The sequence below is a fragment of the Oncorhynchus nerka genome, linkage group LG14 (genome assembly GCF_034236695.1).
Source record: "Oncorhynchus nerka isolate Pitt River linkage group LG14, Oner_Uvic_2.0, whole genome shotgun sequence".
Lineage (NCBI taxonomy): Eukaryota > Metazoa > Chordata > Actinopteri > Salmoniformes > Salmonidae > Oncorhynchus > Oncorhynchus nerka.
Genome location: NC_088409.1, coordinates 32,813,719 through 32,832,100, shown reverse-complemented (window position 1 = coordinate 32,832,100; position 18,382 = coordinate 32,813,719). Strand labels below are relative to the sequence as shown.

The following is an 18,382-nucleotide window of genomic DNA, read 5'->3' as shown; positions in this document are numbered from 1 at the left end:
AGCGACCTTAACCCAACACCTAGCAACCTCATCAAGAGATTCAGACCTCTTGCTGTAATAGTTAAGGTGTTGGTTGGCAGTTGTTGGACTAGGGTTCAAGTCCCAGTTGGGGCTACCTCTAAATGAGTTAGTGACACCATCAGAGAGGTGTGCACACATGACGAGAGACTTGGTATAGAGAAGTGTGGGGACATGCTCTCCCGAAGGAAAGGGGGTAATGTAGCGACCTTAATTAACCCAACACCTAGCAACCTTGTCAATGGGTTTGGACCTCATGGTGTAACGGTTAAGGTGTTGCATTGACAGTCGCTGGATCTGGGTTTTAGTCCCGGTTCACTACATTGGTGTCAGAGGTGGGATGGCGCCAGTGAGGTCATCATAGAGGTGTGTATACTTGAGAGACTTGATATGGAGAGAAATACTAATGGTGTCTTTTTGTAAGCACTAACTCTGCTATGGTTCATTGCATAGCCGCGGGAAGTAGTTTGTGGGTGGGGGTGCTGCAATTTGCCTGCGCTGAAAATGTCTATATCTGTCCGCTAATACAGGACTAGTAAAGGCCCAGTGGAGTACTTTTGTGAATTGTTTTTAACTAAATGTATTTGAGTATTAACCAGCATTTGTAACTTGAGTCTGATAATTATCTGTATAAAACAGTTAATCTGATAATACTTCTGGAAAAGAAAAAAACTGTTGTTCATATGTTTTTCAGTTTCTTGAAATACTTCATTCTATGTGAGAACTTAATGGTCTATTTGTTCCTTTCCCACACACTCATCCAGAGCAACTTACAGTAATGAGTGCATCAATGTTCATAGGTTTTCATATTGGTCCCCCATGGGAATTGAACCTACAACCCTAACATTGCAAGTGCCATGATCTACCAACTGAACCACTTCATCACATCATCATAAATCACTTGTCGTCCCAATATGCTCAATTACTGTATTGTGCATTGTTTTTCTTCAAGGTGATGTGAAGTCCACAGGTACAAACCAAGATGCCAGGCCTATGTACAATGTACTAAACTATTGAGTCCTGCAAGATACTTTTCTTAGTTATACAACTACCTTTTTTGCCAAAGCAGAGATGCTGTAAAAAGGTTTTGGCCCATTCTACAGGTGTCTATATTGGTTTGCTAATACAAGCAAAGGCCCATTGCACAACTTTGGTATAAAAAATAAAAATAAAAAAATTATTATTTAAAAAATGATTGTATTATTTTTATTCTTCAGATTTTTCAGGAGGTGCCTCAGCACCATCAGCAACCCCTACTTCCCGCGGGTATGGTTCGTTGGACAAAGCCTATGGGGAAAAGTAATGGCATTTTCGAAGGGTTTTGGGATAAAGGCTAAAAATAAGGTCTGTGGTAAACACAGGCTTAGAAGATTTTATGTTTTGAAGAATTTATGCACGTAATGATAAACAACACAAAGCACATAAAGGATTCATAATTCATAAAGGTCATGTTAACCGACTGCTATTATCTCATAGAACAAAACTTAAGCCTGTGTTAACCTCAGACCTTATTTTTGCAGTTTATTCTAAAACTCTATTCATTGTACCAATTTCATTTTTCACATAGGGATGGCTGAACGAAAAACAGAGGTAACTTATTTCCGGGTTTTAGGACTACAAGCTGGCAAGCTCTATAGAGAAGCGTGGGGACACGCTGTCCTGAAGAGAGGGAGTAATGTAGCGAGCAATCTTAACCCAACACCAAGCAATCTTAACCCAACACCAAGCAATCGTAACCCAACACCAAGCAATCTTAACCCAACACCAAGCAATCTTAACCCAACACCAAGCAATCTTAACCCAACACCAAGCAATCGTAACCCAACACCAAACAATCGTAACCCAACACCAAGCAATCTTAACCCAACACCAAGCAATCTTAACCCAACACCAAGCAATCGTAACCCAACACCAAGCAATCTTAACCCAACATCAAGCAATCTTAACCCAACACCAAGCAATCTTAACCCAACACCAAGCAATCTTAACCCAACACCAAGCAATCTTAACCCAACACCAAGCAATCTTAACCCAACACCAAGCAATCGTAACCCAACACCAAGCAATCTTAACCCAACACCAAGCAATCTTAACCCGACACCAATCAATCTTAACCCAACACTATGCAATCTTAACCCAACACCAAGCAATCTCATCAAGGGTTTCAGACCTCTTGGCGTAATGGTTAAGTAGTTTCATTGACAGTCGCTGGACTCAGGTTTGAGAGTCCAGGTCTGGGCTACCCCCCAAAGAGTTTAACCAGGTGGAAGAATTGGCAGCAACCAAACAAACTGCCGCCCAAAATTTACTGCAGCCATACCGGATGTAAAATATATATTTTTAAATAGCCCAGAGACTGTAAAATAGCCATGCATCCAAAAGACTAGCCTACCAAATAAACAGCAACAATGTGGGTTTTAACCAACGATGTGTATAAACCGTGTATAACTGACAGGGGGCGCTGTATTGAAGCCACCGGACAGCCATCTTGGCACTCCTCCTCAGTCATCAACAGTTTATGCTCCTCAACTGAATCTCCTCAACTGAATCTCGCTCAATTAATTAATGTGACTACAAGACCGAATCCCAGAGCACCTAACAAATCAGCGCTATTGGACCTTATTCTAACAAAGACCCCTCACAAATACACATCGACTGGTATATTCTGTAATGATGTCAGTGATCACTGTGCAATAGCTTGTGTTAGATATACAAAAATGACCAACGCCAAACCCCGTTACATTTCAAATAAATTTTAGACTATTTGATGAACAAGCGATCTTACATGATCTGTACCATAATAGTGACAGAGTAAGTCTGATTCCTGATGTTGACACTGCCTGGGACTGTTTTTTATGAAATTTGTGATCGAAATTTTGTGATCGAAATTTAGAATCAGTGGAAGGGCCAATCCCTGTTTTTCAGATAACTTGGCAGAATTGATTAGAAAGAGCAATATCTCTTGGGCTCAAGCTAGACATACAAATGCTCCTGTTGACTGAGCCTCCTTCAGAGAGCAAAGAAACAAATGCACAGGTTTGATCAGGAAGTCCAAATCAGATTACTATTTAAAAGCAGTCACAGAGAACCTAAACAACCCTACCAAGTTCTGGAAGCGAATCAAATCAGTGTCAGGTTGTAATGTATCCTCTGGCCTTCCAGACCATTTAATGATGGATTCTAATGACGTGAAGGATACAGCCAATATTGTAGGAGTTTTTAAAACTTCTTAGGGATAGGGGGCAGTACTCGGAAGTTTGGATGACTGAGGTGTCCAAAGTAAACTGCCTGTTACTCAGGCCCAGAAGCTAGGATATGCATATAATAGTATTGGATATGCATATAATAGTATTGGTAGTATTGGATGGAAAACACTTTAAAGTCTCCAAAATTGTTAAAATAATGTCTGATAATGTCATATCAGTATAACAGAACTGATATGGCAGGCAAAAAACCGAGGAGAATCCATCCAGATTGGCATTTCTTTAGCTCACCACTCATTGAAATGGCTGTCTATGGGGAAATCAATGGAATACCTCCCAGACTGCAGTTCCCAGGGCTTCCAGTAAATGTCAACAGTCTTTAGAAAGAGTTTCAGGCTTGTTTTTTGAAAAATGAGCTAGAATTTGTAGTTGTTCTAGGTGGCTCTTATTTTGGCTGTAGTATTGAGTCGTGCGTGAATGAGGGTGCTCAATTCGTTATTTATCTCCGGTGATGAACATACTATTGTCCTTCTTAAATTGTATCGATAATTTACATATTAGGGTACCTGAGGATTGATTAGAAATGTTGTTTGGACTAAGTTTATTGGTAACTTTTGGGATTCATTTGTATGCATTTTGAACGAAGGAAACTGGTGGATTACTGAATCAAGCGCGCCAACTAAACTTACTTTTTGGGGATATAAAGAAGGACAAAACTACCATTGGTTGTGTAACTGGGACCCTTGGGATTGCAAAAAGAGGAAGATCTTCAAATGTAAGGGATTTATTTTATTGCTATTTCTGACTTTCGTGACACCTCTGCTTGTTTGGAAAATGTTTGTAATGCTTTTGTAGTGGGGCGCTGTCCTCAGATAATCGCATGGTATGCTTTCGCCGTAAAGCCTTTTTGAAATCTGACAAAACGGCTGGATTAACAAGAAGTTTTTAAACGATGTAAAACACTTGTATTTTCATGAATGTTTGAATTTCGCGCTCTGCAATTTCATAGGATGTTGTCGAGGTGGGGTGCTAGCGGCACGCCTAGCCCAAAGTTAACAAGCACTTCATATCTGCTGGTTCAGTCTTTGATAATGGTTGGGCCCAGGCCTCTAATGTAAGCTCTGTTACAGTCAACTATGATATAGACCCTCGTGAACCATTTTAACTTTGATCCTGTTTCTTATGCTGAGGTCTATAAAGCACTAAAGGCAATAGACAATAAAAAGTCTGCAGGTCCAGACAACCTGGACACCCCTACCTCTTAAAGGTAGCAGCTGGTATTATTACTATACCTGTGGCTCACATTTTCAACTTGAGTTGGATGACAAGTTGTCCTTTAAAGTTCAAGTGAATAATCTTGTGACAAAGCTTAAATTGAAATTGGGTTTTTATTTTCGTAATAAAGCTTGCTTCCCGGTTATGACTAGAAAGAAGCTTGTTCAGGCCACTTTTCTCTCTGTAATTGATTATGGTGACTTGTTGTATATGCATGCAGCCTCCTCAGTCTTACAGAGACTGGACTCTGTTAATCATTCATCCTTGTGCTTTATTACAAATACCAAGTCACTCACCCACCATTGCACATTGTACCAAATAGTAGATTGGACCTCACTTTATATGCACAGAAAGGTACATTTGCACGTGTTCATCTACAAAACCCTTTCGGGCAAACTCTCTCTTCACCTCTGTAGTCTGGTCTCCTTCACCACCAGCAGTTACCATACCCGGTCTGCTAGGTGGTTGCTACTTATAGTCCCCAGGACATTCACAGTATTAGGCAAGACTTCCTTCTCTTCTTGTGCACCAGACACATGGAATAATCCATGCTTCATCTAGATATGTTAGTGCCACTGAATGCATTTAAAATATTGATGGGACACTCTGTGTGTAAATGCTTTTTTTAGGTTGGATAATGTTGTGGAATTGTATTTGTGTATGTTTTAATTCTGTCATGCATTGATTGTTGCTGCCTTCTTGGCCAGGTCTCCCTTGAAAAGAGACCCTGGGTCTCAATGGGCTTTTCCTGGTAGATTAAAGGTTAAATAAATATTGTGTTACTTGGGAAGCTATAGAAATGCATGTATTAATGTCTACAGTCGTTCTTGTCATGTGTATTCTATTATAGACACCTTAAGCGTACTTTTACATTATAATATATAAGCTTCAAATCAAGAAAATACAGATTATAAAAATATATTCTGTACATATATACACAGTACCAGTCAAACGTTTGGATAAACCTACTCATTCAAGGGTTTTTCTTAATTTGTACTGTTTTCTATTATGTAGAATAATAGTGAAAACATCAAAACTATGAAATAACACATATGGAATCATGTAGTAACCAAAAAAGTGTTAAACAAATCAAATATATTTTATATTTGAGATTCTTCAAAGTAGCCACCCTTCGCCTTGATGACAGCTTTGCACACTCTTGCATTCTCTCAACCAGCTTCATGAGGTAGTCACCTGAAATTGTTATATATACACACACACACATTTTCCTTAATGTTACTGTCCCAACTACACCAAAAAAAGACTTAAATGCATTTAATTTTGTCCTTGACACATTTAATTGAAATACTCTATAATTCCATTCATTCCTGTGGAGGAGTGTTTCCTGCTATGGAGGGAGTGCCAATATGGCCGACCGGTTGGCTTCAAAGCTTCTCAATGGCCAATACATAGAATCATAAATTCAGGGTTTTTAATACTTTATTGGCTGAAACTTCAATGTCTCTGTGTTTGAATGTGTTGCTCATCTATCCAGGAGGAAAACACTCAGAGATTGACACAGACAGGAAATATGTGTAAGGGTTTTCCTGTGGTGAAGGAGAAGCGGACCAAAATGCAGCGTGGTTTCTTTGATTCATGTTTAATAACAAAAAGATAAACACGAACACTACAAAACAATAAACGTTGAAAACCAAAAACAGCCCTATCTGGTGCAAAACACAGAGACAGGAACCCACAAACACACAGTGAAACCCAGGCTACCTAAGTATGATTCTCAATCAGAGACAACTAATGACACCTGCCTCTGATTGAGAACCATACTAGGCTGAAAGATAGAAATACCCCAAAACAAAAACAAACAGACTGCCCACCCAACTCACTCCCTGACCATGAACGTTTTTTAACTTAGCTACCATAACAGTAGCTGGCTAACCTAGCTAGATAACTTAGTCTACATAGCTAATGTTAGCTAGCATAACCTATTTAAAACCTTATAGAGCAGATCATCTATCTATATAATAAATTGCGACATTATAACATCACTAGCTAGTATCTCAAACGATTGTAATTTACCTGGCTTGAAAAGACGTTTGTGGTGATGTTGTGGTTTCACTTGACACTTGCTAGCTTCTGGCCGAGTTTTCCACAGCAGTTTTCTCTAAAACTATTGCGAGCAAGTAGTTAGTAGAAGAAGAGTGAATTAAGCTGCTATAGCGAGCAGCCCCTTCTGTTGGCCTAAACAAGCACAACGCGATTGAGACGTCAACCCGTAGGCTCTGATGCCCGGACTTTCTTGCCAAGTAAAATATTTCACTTTGCGGTCTGTTTTTAACGCACTTTTAAAAACGGGGACATTTCCGGGGACAGCTCCAGCCGGGGACAGGCCACCAAAAACGGCCTGTCCTAGCTATAGCTGAAGTTACTCACTAATTACTCTGCCCTTCTTTATATCCACACCAAAGACACTGATAACCATCCTCATCTGTGTCCATACTACTATGTATTCACTCAACCAACTGGCTAGATGGATACTTTAACCTAATCACCATTGAATTGTATTTAGTGTGTCTCAGATGTCTCGGTGGATTTGGGTGGCAGTGCTAAGCACTCCAGTGTTCTGGACAGCCTGGACAGAGCCTCTCAGAAACCACCACCAAAGAAGACATCAGCTGTCCCTGTGCCGTGGTAGCAGGAGGAGGAGGACAGCGAAGAGACACCTGGCAGAGGTAAGCAAAGCCAGGGATGTGTAGGTTGATGTGCTTCAGTTCAGTTAGGATTCTCTCTCTGTTTGTGTGTGTGTGTGTGCGCGCTTGTCATTTTGGTTCATTCTCCGTGTATGTGTCTTTGTGCTTGTGTGTTTCATGACATGCTGCCAGGTTATAATATCTTTAGAGGGACACCGTGACTCTGTGCTGATTTCTCATCTGCTCTGTTATTCCTGGAACATCTGTTGCATTTAATTTCAGCATCATAACATGTCCATCATAACCTGTTCCCTGCTGCTTCTCCCCTGATAATTATGGTTTGACTCGTTTCATGAGTTCATCTTTGATTGGTTTACATCAGTCGGCACTTCATGACGCATTTGTATATCAGTCTTGTTCTCTAGCTGTCTGCCCCCCACCTTCTTCTCTCCTTTTTCTTCCATCTCCTCTTTCCTTCCACCTGTCCCCAGCAGAGGCTGCCAAACGCAGGTTCACTAAACCCAAAAAGCCCCAGCAGCAGGCTGTGGTGAAAACTCAGGAGGATGAGAGTGAGAGCAGCCCAATGAAAAGCACCCATCAGGGTATAGGAATCACTACTGTAACCCCCTAGTTCCTTAGGGCCACCCAATGGCACATTGTCTCCCCATCATTGGCGTAAGTACAGTGACATGCTGCCAACCTTCACTTTCTCTCATTAGTTTTAGTCCTGCCCTCTCCTTTGCTATATTTGTGTTGTTGTTTTTTGCCTTAGGTCTTCTCTTCCTCCAAGCTAACGCTTAAATATTTCTAGCTCACATTTAGTAGTTCTCTCCTTTTGCCCACCTAACCATGCATGTACTCTTTGAGGGTGTCCCTTTCCCTGAGATCCTTTTATTTGTGTGTACAGAACATGATTCCTTTCTCATCTTTATCTACCCTCTTTTCTTCCTACTTCATGCTGCTCATTGGTTAGCTGTCACAGTGGAAGCTGGCATAATGATAGTGATAGTAGCTACAGACAGATCCAAACCTGATAGACTAGAAAGACTGTACAGTCGTAGCCAAACGTTTTGAGAATGACACAAATATTAATTTTCACAAAGTCTGCTGCCTCAGTTTTTATGATGGCAATTTGCATATACTCCATAAGGTTATGAAGAGTGATCAGCTTAATTGCAATTAATTGCAAAGTCCCTTTTTGCCATGCAAATGAACTGAATCCCCAAAATATATTTCCACTGCATTTCAGCCCTGCCACAAAAGGACCAGCTGACATCATGTCAGTAATTCTCTCGTTAACACGGGTGTGAGTGTTGATGAGGACAAGGCTGGAGGTCACTCTGTCATGCTGATTGAGTTTGAATAACAGAATGGAAGCTTCAAAATGAGGGTGTTGCTTGGAATCATTGTTCTTCCTCTGTCAATCATGGTTACCTGCAAGGAAACACGTGCCGTCATCATTGCTTTGCACAAAAAGGGTTTCACAGGCAAGGATATTGCTGCCAGTAAGATTGCACCTAAAACAACCATTTATCGGGTCATCAAGAACTTCAAGGAGAGCTGTTCAATTGTTGTGAAGAAGGCTTCAGGGCACCCAAGAAAGTCCAGCAAGCGCCAGGACTGTCTCTTAAAGTTGATTCAGCTGCGGGATCGGGGCCCCACCAGTACAGAGCTTGCTCAGGAATGGCAGCAGGCAGGTGTGAGTGCATCTGCATGCACAGGGAGGCGAAGACTTTTGGAGGATTGGACTGCTGAGGACTGGGGTAAAGTCATTTTCTCTGATGAATCCTCTTTCCGATTGTTTGGGGCATCCGGAAAAAAGCTTGTCCGGTGAAGACAAGGTGAGCGATACCATCAGTCCTGTGTCATGCCAACAGTAAAGCATCCTGAGACCATTCATGTGTGGGGTTGCTTCTCAGCCAAGGGAGTGGGCTCACTCACAATTATGCCTAAGAACACAGCCATGAATAAAGAATGGTACCAACACATCCTCCGAGAGCAACTTCTCCCAACCATCCAGGAACAGTTTGGTGACAAACAATGCCTTTTCCAGCATGATGGAGCACCTTGCTATAATGCAAAAGTGACTAAGTTGCTCGGGGAACAAAACATCAATTTTGGGTCCATAGCCAGGAAAATCCTCAGACCTTAATCCCATTGAGAACTTGTGGTTAATCCTCAAGAGGCGGGTGGACAAACAAAAACCCACAAATTCTGACAAACTCCAAGCATTGATTATGCAAGAATGGGCTGCCATCAGTCAGAATGTGGCCCAGAAGTTAATTGACAGCATGCCAGGGAGGATTGCAGAGGTCTTGAAAAAGAAGGGTCAACACTGCAAATATTGACTATTTGCATCAACTTCATGTAATTGTCAACAAAAGCTTTTGACACTTATGAAACGCTTGTAATTATACTTCAGTATTCCCTAGTAACATCTGACAAAAATATATATAGACACTGAAGCAGCAAACTTTGTGACACCAATATTAATTTTCATTCTCAAAACTTTTGGCCTTGACTGTAGTCTCGTCTTGCCACACTTCCCAGACCTATATCCACATTACAAAGGTGGAAATCAAGGTTTTTATGACTGAAACCATGATGAACCATGATTTTAGTGAAACCTGGATTTGAAACATACTGTTAACTGTCTTTGTCTCCTTGTCATTTCATATTTGTTTTTGTTTTCCTCTGCTAATGGAGTGGTGTAAATAAGCCGTGACCATAAAAGCATAGCATTGGAAAAAATAAATAACTTTCTGGACCTCAACGGCAGTTGTTATGGTTAGTGCCACTGACACGGCCTGCAACGAAAACATGCGGTCTCTCCTTCACTGCAGCCGAGGTGAGTAAGACATTTAAACGTGTTAACCCTCGCAAGGCTGCAGGCGCAGACGGCATCCCCAGCCGCGCCCTCAGAGCATGCGCAGACCAGCTGGCCGGTGTGTTTACGGACATATTCAATCAATCCCTATACCAGTCTGCTGTTCCCACATGCTTCAAGAGGGCCACCATTGTTCCTGTTCCCAAGAAAGCTAAGGTAACTGAGCTAAACGACTACCGCCCCGTAGCACTCACTTCCGTCATCATGAAGTGCTTTGAGAGACTAGTCAAGGACCATATCACCTCCACCCTACCTGACACCCTAGACCCACTCCAATTTGCTTACCGCCCAAATAGGTCCACAGACGATGCAATCTCAACCACACTGCACACTGCCCTAACCCACCTGGACAAGAGGAATACCTATGTGAGAATGCTGTTCATCGACTACAGCTCGGCATTCAACACCATAGTACCCTCCAAGCTCGTCATCAAGCTCGAGACCCTGGGTCTCGACCCCGCCCTGTGCAACTGGGTACTGGACTTCCTGACGGGCCGCCCCCAGGTGGTGAGGGTAGGCAACAACATCTCCTCCCCGCTGATCCTCAACACGGGGGCCCCACTAGGGTGCGTTCTGAGCCCTCTCCTGTACTCCCTGTTCACCCACGACTGCGTGGCCACGCACGCCTCCAACTCAATCATCAAGTTTGCGGACGACACAACAGTGGTAGGCTTGATTACCAACAACGACGAGACGGCCTACAGGGAGGAGGTGAGGGCCCTCGGAGTGTGGTGTCAGGAAAATAACCTCACACTCAACGTCAACAAAACTAAGGAGATGATTGTGGACTTCAGGAAACAGCAGAGGGAACACCCCCCTATCCACATCGAAGGAATACCTAGGATAGGATAAAGTAATCCTTCTCACCCCCCCCCCCTCCCCCCCCCCTCCCCCCTTAAAAGACCTAGATGCACTATTGTAAAGTGGCTGTTCCACTGGATGTCATAAGGTGAAAGCACCAATTTGTAAGTCGCTCTGGATAAGAGCGTCTGCTAAATGACTTAAATGTAATGTAAATGATGGAACAGTAGTGGAGAGGGTAGCAAGTTTTAAGTTCCTCGGCATACACATCACAGACAAACTGAATTGGTCCACTCACACTGACAGCGTCGTGAAGAAGGCGCAGCAGCGCCTCTTCAACCTCAGGAGGCTGAAGAAATTCGGCTTGTCACCAAAAGCACTCACAAACTTCTACAGATGCACAATCGAGAGCATCCTGGCGGGCTGTATCACCGCCTGGTACGGCAACTGCTCCGCCCTCAACCGTAAGGCTCTCCAGAGGGTAGTGAGGTCTGCACAACGCATCACCGGGGGCAAACTACCTGCCCTCCAGGACACCTACACCACCCGATGTTACAGGAAGGCCATAAAGATCATCAAGGACATCAACCACCCGAACCACTGCCTGTTCACCCCGCTATCATCCAGAAGGCGAGGTCAGTACAGGTGCATCAAAGCTGGGACTGAGAGACTGAAAAACAGCTTCTATCTCAAGGCTATCAGACTGTTAAACAGCCACCATTGAGTGGCTGCTGCCAACACACTGTCATTGACACTGACCCAACTCCAGCCACTTTAATAATGGGAATTGATGGGAAATGATGTAAATATATCACTAGCCACTTTAAACAATGCTACCTTATATAATGTTACTTACCCTACATTATTCATCTCATATGCATACGTATATACTGTACTCTACATCATCGACTGCATCCTTATGTAATATATGTATCACTAGCCACTTTAACTATGCCACTTTGTTTACTTTGTCTACATACTCATCTCATATGTATATACTGTACTCGATACCATCTACTGTATGCTGCTCTGTACCATCACTCACTCATATATCCTTATGTACATATTCTTTATCCCCTTACACTGTGTATAAGACAGTAGTTTTAGAATTGTTAGTTAGATTACTTGTTGGTTATCACTGCATTGTCGGAACTAGAAGCACAAGCATTTCGCTACACTCGCATTAACATCTGCTAACCATGTGTATGTGACAAATAAAATTTGATTTGATTTTGATTTGATTTGATTACTTCTGCTAAATCCGGTCATATTCTTTCACCGCCAGACAATTCAGTGTGTCAATGCGAGCTGTGATTCTGTGCTTCTAGCAAACTATCTTGCCCTTAGTTTTAGCACTTTATTTGGGCAAAACATTTTCACTAGTATAATGACTCCCAACTGCTTTTGCTAGTCCAACTCTGGAGAGGCTGATAGATCTTGTTTTGTTTTTACTGTGACCATTTCCCATTCTGTAAATATCACAATGATCATTCAGTGCTGAAATGGAAAAGTTAGGCCTGTTTTGCCATGGTGAGACTAACTTAGGTATAAAAAAATCTACCTTTTTATCTTGACAGCTATTCGTATTGCAAAGACCATTTGAATATTTATGAGGATATGGAGCTTTTCTACAGTACCCTCCCTCCAGTAGACTGACAGCAAGTGGTCGTGGAGCTGAGATCAAAGTTAGCTCTACTGCTCTGTCTTCTCTCTTCTGTGTGTGCTGTTCCCCTCTTAAATGGACTGCATGGCCTTTGAGGGTCTCTGCAGGCCTGTATACCCCAGGAAGTCAATCTCTTGTGAATGATAAAACACAGAGCTAATGAGCTTCATTACCATAGTGGGGTTTCAAACACGGTAAGGAATATTGACAGCTTGGTGTCCGCATGGATGGACTCCTTTTTAGCTTTTAAAAAAAAAATCTCATTACATCAAGACCTGTGCTGAGCTGTCTGACCACAGTAAGGCCTATACAACAACCACAGGTCCTCTTTCGATTCAAGAAGTAGCCTGAAGCAAGAGCAATTTCTGTTTCCTGTAATTACCTGAATTGAACAGTCCAATATTTTTTCTCCAGGATTGCTGAGATCTGAGAAGATGTTCCGTAAGTCTCTGAGAAGATCCCAGCCCATCCAGGAGGGGGAAGAGGAGCTGCAGCATCAGGGAGTCGAGGGGGGTTCAGAGGAGGAGGAGGAGGGGCAGAGCCTGTCATCTTCAGCAGAGACAGTCTGGAGCCTGAGGGTGTCTGCCCTGGTGAGATGGATAGATACTCTATATGATGTCACTAGATCTAGCTCAATCCATTGCTAACCTGACATCGGGGTAGTGATATGAAAGCAGCTGTACGTGCCAGATTTAAACTATTTTACTTTAAACTCTTTGAAAATAGCAATGGTTAAAACATGTCTGTCTGTGATTGTGTCTACCCAGACTCTGTGATGGCGTCCGGACCAGGTCAGAACGCTGCAGTGGGTCTTGGTCTGGGCATGGACAGCCTGGAGGAGGAAGAGGAGAAGGCCCGCTTCTTTGCCCACCTGGAGGGAGGTGCGTCCTCCACCATAGACTACTCCATACTCAACAAAGATCTGGATTCCACCAGCGCCTCCACCACAGCTACCACCCTCAGGTATCTATGACACTCTGCGGAGCTCAGGGGGATGTTGTCTCTACACAATGGTCTCAGGTCGGTTTTTCGTTTCCACTTTTGAGTGGTTAAGGTTAGGACTTTGTGAAGACAAGCTGATCCTAGATCTGTAACTAGGGGCATCTTCATTCCGGAGCATGACACTCCGAGTCACCCCAGGCCTAGTTGTAGCTGCCTTTTGAAGCCACTGCTGGGGTTGTCCCAAGGAGACCCTCAGTGTTGCAGACAGTGGCTGGGTAAGGTCATTACTATCACTCCCAGCGTGTGATCTGTGAATGACACTTCTCCAGGAAAGCAGAGGCGGCTGTGGCGGGGGTCGATCAGAGAGAGGAGGAGAAAGCTATGGAGTCTGACAGACTCTCCCCAGGTAGGACAGATGGTGCAATTCTAGAATTAGGAATTATAATATCATTTAATAGGATGTCTATGCTCACACTACTCCAGACCCAGTTGGTTCAATAGGTTTTGTTTTCTTTCAAATACTTTGAAGTTGGGAGTGGTTTGCGCATTAGTTGATGATGCCTGTTGCAACTGAACCAACGGAAAGCTCAATCAATTGCCATTAAGGCATTTAAAAGGAAACAAATCCTATTTGAACCCATGTCTGTTGTCATTTACAGTGGCACTCTGTTAGACAATTACTTGCATATACCTCATCTGTATGATTGTAGCTCATCAGTGAATCTGTCATTCTGTCTGTGCCTGCTGCAGCCCCCAACCACTACAGCGAGGATGAGCACTTCGAAGATGAGGTCATTGAGGAGCTGAGAAATTGGGTGAGACTAGGTTTTATGCCAGTCTGGTTTGAAAATATAGTTATTTAGTTCTAATAATGCTTTGTAAGGAAGTGATTTGAACCAGAGGTTTAACCTCTTATGGCTGCATCCCTTTGTTCTCAATTTCCGGCTGAAGACACCGAAAGTTGATTGTAATTGCGTCATGTAGAATTGCCACATGATGTTTTGTAAGCAGGAGTTGTTCGTGCTGCTCACGTGCTAATCAATCTGGGTTAAAAAAAAGCCACAGTTTATAAAGGCAATAAGGCATTCAGCAGTTATCCCAGCTCTCTCAAGAGGTAGAGTGAGAAGAAGTGATCTTTAATGGGGAGTGTGCCAAGTCTTGTCTGTGATTGGCTGAATATGTGGTGGGCGACTGACTGCATGGCTCTTTTGTTTTGCTCATCTCGTTATGTTCTCTCTCTTTCTTTCAGAAGCCTAAAAGGCCTGCCATGCTCACCAAAGGTATTACAAACCAATATCCATTTTTCTTTTCTGGGTCAGAGTGGGTTTTTAATTCAGCACGAGTATGTGTTTTCAAGTTTTATTAGCCCTATGTTAGCCCAAGTTTTATTAGCCCTATGTTAGCCCAAGTTTTATTAGCCCTATGTTAGTCTAAGATTTATTAGCCCTATGTTAGTCTAAGTTTTATTAGCCCTATGTTAGCCCAAGTTTTATTAGCCCTATGTTAGCCCAAGTTTTATTAGCCCTATGTTAGCCCAAGTTTTATTAGCCCTATGTTAGCCCAAGTTTTATTAGCCCTATGTTAGCCCAAGTTTTATTAGCCATATGTTAGCCCAAGTTTTATTAGCCCTATGTTAGCCCAAGTTTTATTAGTCCTATGTTAGCCCAAGTTTTATTAGCCCTATGTTTACTTGCAGTTACCTTCTCGACAATGCTACAACAATAATAAAATGGAAGAATACGAACCTAAAGTAAATGACTTAGTAGAGTAGAATTAACATTTTAGAATAAGTATAATACAGGAAGGCACAATATTGTACAATATTTACATGTGTTTTGGGGAAAGGGGGATTGAGAGGTCTTTAGTGTTTGTGTTAGTGCTGCACGATATACGAAACTTCGGTAGTCTTTCGACACTAGAACATAGAAAAACATTTCAGTACTAGAATTATTGTTACTATCGGTACTTCTGTCAAATGTGTGTCACGTCATCTACTGATAGAGACAGACTTGATCCTCTTTCAATCAGCACAGCCGATGTTCCCTTGTAGAGTGAGAGCACTTTGCCTGCTCCTCTTACTCATTGCTAGCCTGTCCTGAGGAATCGCTGCACAGAAGTTAACATTTAATATTCACATGCTTTGTTGCATTATTTAACGGTTAATTACTGTTAGCAAAACAATGTCTATTACAGGCTAGAACACTTTACAATGCAAGAAGATACCGTTTGTAGGCTAACTTGCCTTGCTAGCTTACAGCTGAAGCTAACATCAATTCACTACCCTAATGCCTTGTTTGTGATATGAAGATATTGCTGGTTTCAAAGCTTGTTCTCCCCAAAAACATTATTCATTCACGTCGTCTCTCCCACCTCACGTCTCTCTCAGTCAAGATCCTTTTTGCTCGAGCCTTATGGAAAGCCCATTGGGTCTTTGCATGTCGAAAAGATACACGTCCAATTTTTTGACACGCAAAGACACAAATGCCGTTCCATAGAGCCTCGAACTGTGTGTGAGAGACATGGATCTTACCTCTTTGGGCTGAGATCCCGCTAACGGGATCGATATGACAACAGCTAGTGAAAGTGCAGGGCGCCAAATTCAAATCAACAGAAATCCCATAATTAAAATTCCTCAAACATACAAGAATTTTACACCATTTTAAAGATACACTTCTTGTTAATCCCACCACAGTGTCCGATTTAAAAAAAGCTTTACAGCGGAAGCAAACCAAATGATTATGTTAGGTCAGAGCCAAATCACAGCCATTTTCCAGCCAAAGAGAGGAGTCACAAAAAGCAGAAATATAGATAAAATGAATCACTAACCTTTGATGATCTTCATCAGATGACACTCATAGGTGTTCATGTTACACAATACATGTATGTTTTGTTCGATAAAGTTCATATATATTTATTTGATTTTGCAGAGAGCCACATCAATTTAAAGAAATACTCATAATTAACATTAATAAAAGATACAACTATTATGCACGGAATTATAGATACACTTCTCCTTAATGCAACCTCTGTGTCAGAAACAACCCAAACAGATATCCGCCATGTTGTGTAGTCAACAGAAGTCAGAAATAGCATTATAAATATTCACTTACCATTGATGATCTTCATCAGAATGCACTCCCAGGAATCCCAGTTCCACAATAAATGTTTGTTTTGTTCAATAATGTCCATCATTTATGTCCAAATATCTCCTTTTGTTAGCGCGTTCAGTTCACAAATACAAATTCATGACGCGCGATTACTAGGAGCAGATGAAAAGTCAAAAAGTTCTGTTACAGTCCGTAGAAATATGTCAAACGATGTATAGAATCAATCTTCAGGATGTTTTTAACCTCTTGCTTCTACTCGGGACGCTTGCGTCCCAACTAGAGCTCTGGAAATGCAAATGCGCTACGCTAAATGCTAAAGTATTAGTTAAAACTCAAAAGTTCATTAAAATACACATGCAGGGTATCGAATTAAAGCTACACTCGTTGTGAATCCAGGCAACAAGTCAGATTTTTAAAATGCTTTTCGGCGAAAGCATGAGAAGCTATTATCTGATAGCATGTAACACCCCAAAAGACCCACAGGGGACGTAAACAAAATAATTAGCATTTCGGCGTTACACAAACCGCACAATAAAATAGAAAACATTCATTACCTTTCACCATCTTCTTTGTTGGCACTCCTAGATGTCCCATAAACACTATTTGGGTCTTTATTTCGATTAAATCGGTCCATATAAAGCCTAGATATCGTTATATGTAGACTGTGTGATAAACGAAAAAAACATTGTTTCAAAACGTAACGTCATTTTTTTAAATTCAAAAAGTCGACGATAAACTTTCACAAAACACTTCAAAATACGTTTGTAATGCAACTTTAGGTATTAGTAAACGTTAATAAGCGATAAAATTCATCAGGAGGCGATGTAAAGATCATTAGCTGTCCGTCTGGAAAAATGTCCGGCTAGAAACTCAACGAAAATATCCGGTCCTAGACCATAGGAGATACGGTGCCCTGCATGTGTTTGACCAAGAAAAAACTCGAAGGGAAATGACAAGACTCTAGACACCGTGTGGAAGCTGTAGGTACTGCAACCTCAGTCAATTAATTGTGGTTCACCTTTATCAATGGGTTCAAGTAGCGCATGGATATATTTTCCCATTTTCAGTGATCAGTTTTTCCTGTGCTTTTCGATGTAAATGCCGTTCTGGTAAAGCCACAGCAGTGATTTAACCAGTTTTATAAACGTCTGAGTGTTTTCTATCCACACAGACTAAGCAAATGCATATACTATATTCCTGGCATGAGTAGCAGGGCGCTGAAATGTTGCGCGATTTTTAACAGAATGTTCAAAAAAGTAGAGGGTCGACTTAAGAGGTTAACATACATTTTCAATAATGTTCCAACCGGAGAACTCCTTTGTCTGTAGAAATGCAATGGAACAGAGCTCGCTCTCACGTGAACGAGCGTGGCCAGCTCGTGGATCTCTGTCAGACCTCTGATTCATTCCCCTCTTATTCGCACCCACTTCACAGTAGAAGTATCAAACAAGGTTCTAAGGACTGTTGACATCTAGTGGAAGCCTTAGAAAGTGCAATGTTACCAATATCCCACTGTATCTTCAATAAGCAATGAGTTGAAAACCTACAAACCTCAGATTTCCACTTCCTGGTTGGATTTTTTTATCAGGTTTTTGCCTGCCATATGAGTTCTGTTATACTCACAGACATCATTCAAACAGTTTTAGAAACGTCAGAGTGTTTTCTATCCAACTATATTAATAATATGCATATCTTAGCATCTGGGACTGAGTAGCAGGCAGTTTACTCTGGGCACCGCTGGGCACCTTATTCATCCAAGCTACTCAATACTGCCCCCAGCCATAAGAGACAGCCCACATTTTTCTAAAAGAAATGCAAATGTTGATCAGTACAATAAAATA

The 18,382-nt window shown here is 41.8% G+C and overlaps 1 pseudogene; it reads left to right on the top strand.

Annotated features, from left to right (window-relative positions):
- Positions 1 to 18,382, top strand: part of LOC135575044 (centrosomal protein of 162 kDa-like) — a 40,172-nt pseudogene that overhangs the window by 2,413 nt on the left and 19,377 nt on the right.